The sequence below is a fragment of the Dipodomys merriami genome, unplaced genomic scaffold (genome assembly GCF_024711535.1).
Source record: "Dipodomys merriami isolate MVZ:Mamm:240054 unplaced genomic scaffold, mDipMer1.0.p SCAF_15, whole genome shotgun sequence".
NCBI lineage: Eukaryota > Metazoa > Chordata > Mammalia > Rodentia > Heteromyidae > Dipodomys > Dipodomys merriami.
This window is the reverse complement of record NW_027202826.1, coordinates 24141711-24149976: the sequence shown is the minus strand read 5'-3', so window position 1 is coordinate 24149976 and position 8266 is coordinate 24141711.

The following is an 8266-nucleotide window of genomic DNA, read 5'->3' as shown; positions in this document are numbered from 1 at the left end:
ATGTAAATATGTAAACCTTGATCTACATTGAGGTCGAAGAGTCGATTGAGTATAGTATAAAGTATAGTATAATATAAAGCAGTATTGGGCAGGTCAATTTCCTGGGGGTCTAGTGAGGCGTTCCTTCAAGTTTTAATCAAATCAGCAATTCCACTCTCACCTCTCACATTGCTCATTCCATTTGCCATCCATCACCTCACATATCTGATGTCATATGTTATAGATGATGTATGTCCTATCTGATATGTGTCATATATATGACATGTGTATATATACATATATGTTTGTATGTATGTTAGACCAGTAGAAATGGCTGAAAATAGGTATATATACTTTCCAGGAGGAAATTACCATTAAGCCCCTAGGCTTTATGTTTGGTTACTCTTATATATATTTTTCTTCTCCCACCAGCCAGCCTGTCTACCCTTGTACTTCCTCCTTCTTTGTAGCTGGGATTATAGATATGCACCACCATGCCTGGCTTATGTTTGAGATAGAATCTTGCTAACTTTTCTGTTCAAGCTGGTATCAAATTTCAACTCTCCACTCTCTTCTTCCCACGTAAAGGAGATTACAGGCATGTGATATGTATTTAATTTTTAGATAATATGTGGGGTAATTCAACAGAATTGTATTATTCTGATATCTAAGGAATAGTCGTTGGGCATTTAAACACTGTACTATGATTTTAGTTTTTTTCTTACATGTTATTTTATGAAAGCATATTTGTTTATTTATTTATTTTGGGTCTGGTCGTGGGGCCTGAACTCTGGGCCTGGGCGCGGTCCCTCAGCTCTTCAGCTCAAGGCTAGTGCTCTACCACTTGAGCCACAGTGCCACTTCCGGCTTTTTTCTTTTTGCTATGTGGTGCTGAGGAGTCGAACCCAGGGCCTCAAGCATGCAAGGCAAGCGCTCTACCACTGAGCCACCTTCCCAGCCCCATATTTGTTTATTTTTTATGTTTATTCTCAGTATTTTCCACATGCACTATTAAATCTGTCATATAGTAATTTTTTTCCTAAATGCTCAGATACATCAGAATGTCATTTCTTCATAATGCGAATTTAAGCTGGTTTGCAGGAACATGTTATTCCAAATAAAAGAATAAGAAGACAAAAGACGAGCCCATTTTAGGATTTTATTCCATTGAATAACGAATGTATATTTGTCTATTGTTTAAAGTATATTTTTCTTTTTTCTTTCTTTTGTATGTGTGGGTGGGGCTTGAACTCAGGGGCTTGGTGCTTTCTCTGAGGTTTTGTGCTCATGCCTAGCACTCTACCACTTGAGCCATAACTCCATATCTGGCTTTTTGGTGGTTTAATTGGAGGTAAGAGTCTCACAGACTTTCCTGCCTTGGCTGACTTTGGGCTAGACTTGAACCACAATCTTCAGATTTCATGCTAGCTAGAATTACAGGCATGAGCTACCAACATCTGGCTAGATTCCTTCTTCTATAAGTTTTAGAAATGGAGTAAAATTTTTAGATTTGGATTTTGTATATTTAGATTTATTTATTTAAATGTAATTCGTTATTCTGTTTGCATGTGGGTTCCAGAGCTTTAACTCAAGGCCTCATGCTCTTATTTGGCTTGCTTGTTCAGCTGGTGCTCTATACTTTCAGCCCAGCTTTTTGCTAGTTACTTCAGTCTTCTCTCTCCAGGCTGCCTTGAACCTTGCTCCTTCAAGATTTCAGCCTCCTGAGTAGTTAAGATTACAGGTATGCACTTCCAGCATTCATTTTAAATAGATGTTTTCAATAGATATTTTCCCATGCTTATTTAACATGATGATTATTATTATTTTCTTGTGGTAGTGGGATTGGAAGCCAGGGCCTCATGCGTGTCAGTCAGGTGCTCTATCACTTGAACCGCACCCTCAACTCATCAGTTTTTGATCTCCCAATGACAACAACTTCATGTGATTCAAATAAACACTAAATATCCAGCACTCTGCTAGGCACTGTCTCATGTATTCTTACCTCAGTACCTCACTTCACAAAAGAAAAAGGAAAATAAAAGCTGTCTTGTAGAATCCACTAATCAAGCTATAATAACAACAATAAAGAATAATGCATTTCTAAAAGCTAAACAGAAATATGATTGTTAGCATACACACTGGGGTTCATTTCCTATGGATGTGTGGCTCCAAAGGCACAGTTTATTCTGTTAACTTTGCTGCTCTCAATTTGACCATTTTGATGAAGTCCTATAAAATAGGTACTTTTAAAAAAATGATGGGGGGGGGGGAAGTAACCTTTCCCAAGGTGTAAACAAATAAAGGCATTATATACAAGAGTTTGAAAGCATGCCTATTTATTTCCATGTTCAAGTAAAGAAATCTTTAGCCTCCTGGGGTAAATATGTGTTCATTACTTAATTAGCTTCTGGCTAGCAAGTCTTCAGGAGGATAAAAAATAGTCTGTGCATTAAATATGCTTGCTGGAAAGTAGAGGACTGGAACAAAAGCAACATCTGAGTTTTTGCTCTGAAAGCAGAAAATCGAATACAGTAGTAATGACTTCGGCATGCTGCTTTTCCCAGAAATGATCAATAAAGACGAAAAGTCAAGCTCCCCTTTGAGTGGTAGAGTTCCATAAAGAATAGGAACTACATGCTTTGGGAACACCAATTGAGAAGAGAATGTCCAAATGGGAGTGTGTATGGAGGAATGGAAAAACACTAAACTGTTCCATTAAAAAGGTGTTTAAGGAGCTTATTGTCCCTCGGTGTGCATGCATGCAAAGTCCATTAGCATTAATGACCCACAGCATGGGACTCCCGAGAAGAATAGAGGGACTTGTGTCTGTGTGCTTCAATGAAGTCTAGGAAAAGTCAATTAAAAAGCCACAAAAGGCAGTTTAGGGGTCTAATAGATTTACAGGTATCTGCACAAAAAGAGGCATTTGATTTTAATTAATGGCAGAATGTGTGTGTGTGTGTGTGTGTGTGTGTGTGTGTGTGTTTCCTAACGACAAAAAGAAATCATTAAAATGGCAAAAACAAAATAACTTGAAATAAGCCCAAGTTTAGCTCTCAAAATCATGGCTCAAAGTTATTCTTATACTCCAGATGGTAAACTTGACCTCTTGTGCAAGGTTTATAATTTGCATTCAAATTGGAATATTAAGTTATAGAAAGAATTCAAATCCACTGTCCAATTTTCCTAGCTTAGAGACAGACAGACAAATATCAATGCATGGATGTATACAACATATATATACACACACACATAGAGTCATTTAATAGACGCAAAACCCTAGCTTTTGGTCATTTACAAAATGAAGCATAACTGATCTACATTTTGTTTTCAATGCCAGAGATCGAATCCACAGCTTTGTGAATTCTAGGCAAGCACTCTGCCACTGAGGTAGATATTTTTTTTCCTCCAAAATGCACAATGATGCACAAAACAGGTACACAGATGAGTAAACTGAGGTAGAAATCTCTTTCCAGAAGAATAATTTGAGATTGCTTTATTCAAGAGAATAAACTTCTTGATCCGAAAGAGATTGTAAGATATAATTATTTTCTTTACAAAGTTGAGGTTTTCAAATAAAATTTGAGTATTAATTTATTTCTCATAAGTCATAAATTATTTGAAAGCAGACATGTCACAGTCTTCAACTTCCTTATTCATTAAATGAGTGATCAAAAAATTCAAGTACACAAGGATAGGCACTCAGGGCTCACATCTGTAATCTTAGCTACTCAGGAGGCTGAGATCTAAGGATTGAGGTTTGAAGCCAGGTTGGGCAGAAATGTCCATGAGACTCTTATCTCCAATGAAGCATGGAAGTTGAGCTGTGGCTCAAGTAAGTGGTAGAGCACCAGCCTTGAGTGAAAAAGCTAAGAGAGTGTGAAGCCCTGAGTCAAGCCCCAATACCAGCACCAAAAATATACATATACATATACACATACGCATACATATACATATATATTTATTTAAGTAAAGAAAAATGTATGAAAATGAGGAGGATTTGAAAAAAAATCTTACCTAATGCGCTTCCCTTGAAGTACCTCATGGATGCTGTAACTTTTGAGAGTGGGGGAAAGTTGAATTTGGTCCAGCAACAGACATGCTTTCTAGGGGGGATTGAGTACCTAAGAATGTATGTGATCTCTTTCCTGCTAAAAGGAACTCCATTTAGGAAGAAGAATGTGAGTAAATTCTCTTTTGGCTAAATTGAATCAGAAGCAGATCTTTGAAGGACTCATGTTCAACTTTCATCTTTGTGCCAGCACGCTTCGGATACCATGGCTCCACACTCTTTCTTCTTTTCTGTAAGAAAGTAAGCCTCTCATATTGCCGTCTTATTTTCATGCCCTGCATTTCATTCCTGTCATTTTGAAAGGTGTTCCTCATACCCTCATGCCACTTTCCCCCCCCATTTTCAAACTATCCTGTGACTTATACAGGGGAAAACATGGTGTGATTAAACACTAGGTGTTATTTTTCATTCATTAAGACTGACAAGACCCACAATGCCATGCTTACTGATTTTTGAACCCTATATGATCCTGGTCCATTCAGATTGCTATCACACACACACACACACACACACACACACACACACACACGTATACTATCATTGAAATTAAACCACAGACATTTATCTCTCAGTTACAGGAATAAGGAATCCATGGTCAAATGTTGGCAGATCCAGAGTTTAGCGAAGCTCATTGCTTCCTGTTTCATTGCTGGCCATCTTTTTGCTGTGTCCTCCCATGGTAGAAGGGTCGAGGGAGCTCTCCTTGGGGGATGGAGCTTTACCTCCTCTGTAGCTGGGATGATAGTCCATCACTACTATACCCATCTCCACAAGATCTCTTACAAAGGCCTTTTTCCTATTGACCTGATGGCTTCCTCAATCCTCCCCTGCCCCCAATTATCATTGCATGGAGGGCTAGGATTTCATCATATTTTTATTTTTATTTATTTTTGCCAGTCGTGGGGCTTGAACTTACAGCCTGGGCACTGTCCCTGAGCCTCTTGGTGTTCAAGGCTAGCATTCTACCATTGAAGCCAAGCACCTCTTCCAGCCTTTTCTGAGTAGTTTATTGGAGATAAGAGTCTCACAGACTTTCCTACCCAGGCCGGCTTTGAACCATGGTCCTCAAATCTCAGCCACCTGAGTAGCTAAGATCATAGGCATGAGCCACCAGTACCCGGCTTTCATCATAAAAAATTTGAGGGCACACAAGCATTCAGGCCATAGTTCTATACAAAATGAAGCAATTATAAAAGCTGGTCAGTATGGACTACTTAATTAATATAAGACACTATTCTCAGCACTTGGCACTATTAACTTACTTAATCATCACAACTGTTCTGAAACCTGGAGGAATAGTGCTAAGTGGCAGAATCATAGTTCACGGTTAGTGTACTCCAACTTGAATGTTCATGCGGCATTTGATTGTCCAACCATGCTTAGCTGATGAGCTCAAGTATGTTTTCAAACGTCGGTGAATGTGCCTGTAGGTTTATTTACCTTTGCTCAACCCTTAGCAGAAAGAGACCATGCTTCTCACTTTGGTAGACCCCTTTTCCAATTCTGAAATGCATTTCAAAGCCAGTGGTGGTTACATGCCCCTATAATCCTAGCTATGTGGGAGGTGTAGGTAGGAGGATCATAGTCGGAAGCCAGTCTTCACCAAAAAGTGTAAGATACTATCTGAAAACTAATGAAGGCAAAAAAAGGAGAGGCTGGTGGTGTGAAAGACAGTGTAGATGTTTTCCATTTCTAGTCACTGTGCTTCAGGCTCATTAGCATGATATTTCAGGAATTCATATTACTTTTTTACCCAGACCCTATCCTGTTGAACCTCTAGCTTACCCATGAATTTATTTCATACAGGTATTTATATCATACAGGTACTGGGGCTTGAACTCAGCACCTGGGCATGGTTCTTTAGTATTTTTGCTCAAGGCTGGTACTATGACTCTTGAACCACAGCTCCACTTTGGGATTCTTGGTACTTAATTGGAGATAAGCGTCTTAGGGACTTTCCTGCCTGGGCTGGCTTCAAACCTTGATCCTCAAATCTCAGCTTCCTGAGTAGATAGGATTACAGGTGTGAGCCACTGGTGCCCAGTTGCATGGTTTATATTTAACAATATATTTTCTGACTCGCCAGCTAGAAGGGATGCGTTTTGATAGGGCATGCTCTAATTTGAGGAGAGACTGCGGGCAAAGAACCCAATAGTTTATGTATCTCTAACAAGCTATCATGGTATCTATATGTGCTAGGGCTATTTTTTTTTTTTTTTTTTTTTTTTTTTTTTTTTTTTTTTTTTTTTTGGTGGTTGTGGGGCTTGAACTCTGGGCCTGGGCGCTTGTCCCTCAGCTCTTCAGCTCAAGGCGAGCGCTCTACCACTTGAGCTACAGCGCCACTTCCGGTTTTCTAGTGGTTTATTGGAGATAGGAGTCTCACGGTCTCTCCTGCCCGGGCTGGCTTTGAACCGCGATCCTCAGATCTCAGCCTCCTGAGTAGCTAGGATTACAGGCGTGAGCCACCGGCGCCCGGCTGGTCCCTTATTTTTTTTTTTTTTTTTTTTTTTTTTTTTTTTTGGTCGGTCATGGGGCTTGAACTCTGGGCCTGGGTGCTGTCCCTCAGCTCTTCAGCTCAAGGCGAGCGCTCTACCACTTGACCTACAGCGCCACTTAGGGCTATTTTTAAACCATGGTCATGAAATATCACTGCCTATCTCACCTTTCCTAGGAACTGGCCTCAGAACACTTTTCCTCTTTGGAATTCATCAGTTAACTGAAACTTGAGGAACTTTTGCAGTGCTAGGATCAGTCTCTTCATTTTAAAGCTGAGCTGAGTTCCACTTAATCTATAACTCTTCTAATGAAGAATGAAGAGACAAGCCAGGTGCCTGTGGCTCACGCCTGTAATCCCAGCTACTCTGGAAGATGAGATCTGAGTATTGTGGTTCAAAGCTAGCCTGGACAGCAAAGTCTATAGACTCTTATCTCCAATTAACCACTAAAAAAAAAGCCAGAAATGCAGCTGTGGTTCAAGTGGTAGAGCACCAGTTTGGAGCAAAACAGCTCAGGGACAGTGCACAAGCCCCTAGTTCAAGCTCCAGAACTGTAAATCGATAAACAGATAAATAAATACATAAATAAAAAGATATGATAACTAAAACCAGATGTGGTGGTACATGCCTATGATCCTTGCTACTCTGGAGGCTGTGATGTAAGGATCACAGTTCAAAGCCAGCTCAGGCAGGAAAGTTTGTGAGAATTATATCTCCAATGAACCAGCAAAATGCTAGAAGTAGGAGGGTGGGAGGGTGCCAACCTTGGGACTAAGGGTAAGGGACAGGGCTCAGGCTTTGAGTTCAAGTCCCCAAACCCACACACCCTGAAGGAAGGAGGAGGAGGAGGAGAAGGAGAAGGAGAAGAGGAGAGAAGAGAAGAGAAGGAGAAGAAGGAAGAGGAGGAGTGGGAGAAAAGGAGAAGAAGGAGGAGAGAAGAAGAGAGGGAGAAAGGAGGAGGAGGAAGGAGAGGAGGAAGAGGAGTAGGGAAAGGGGAGGGGAAGGGAAGGGGGAAAAGAGGAGGACCAAATATTTAGGTGTTCCCTAAGGGTTGGTGGGACCATCGCTTCTGGCAGGAAAAATACTGGGCAGGAGTTTCCTGGGCTGCCCTGCATAGCACATTCCAGGGTCAGGATAAACATACAGTGCATGAATCAAGTGACTACCTGGAGGACTCTTAGACTGAAGTGGTGGCGATGCCTGTGGTTGAGGTTTCCTATCCTGAACCATGAGACTCACAGTATATCACGGGTGTGTGGATATAAAAGTCGAAAACACTCTCTGATTCCAAGAAGGATTAGGTGCTGTACTCAGGTAGCTGTGCTCATCATATTGGGAAAATGAATTATGCTGGGCCAAGAAGAGGACAGACTGGAAACGGGGTGAACAGAAGAAACAGGGCCCTCCTCCCCAAGAATGCCGGTCTGCACTCAGCGTGGCCTGATGCCTACCTAGCTGGCCGTGAAGACAGTTGCCAGATCTTCTGAGCTTTCAGAAGATGGAAATCCAGTTTTTTTTCCTAAGTGGGAAATCTCCTATTTTTAAAACACTGTGTGGGCCAAACCAAACAGGTTTGTGGGTTGAATGCAGTCTGCGGCCTGCCATTTTGAGACTTTTGATTTATATTGCTCACAAAACATGACGTTTCTGTTCCAATTTGGAGTCTTGAGGTTTTGTTACTTCCAGGCTCGGTTCATTTTTCTGCATGCTGCCTTCTTCC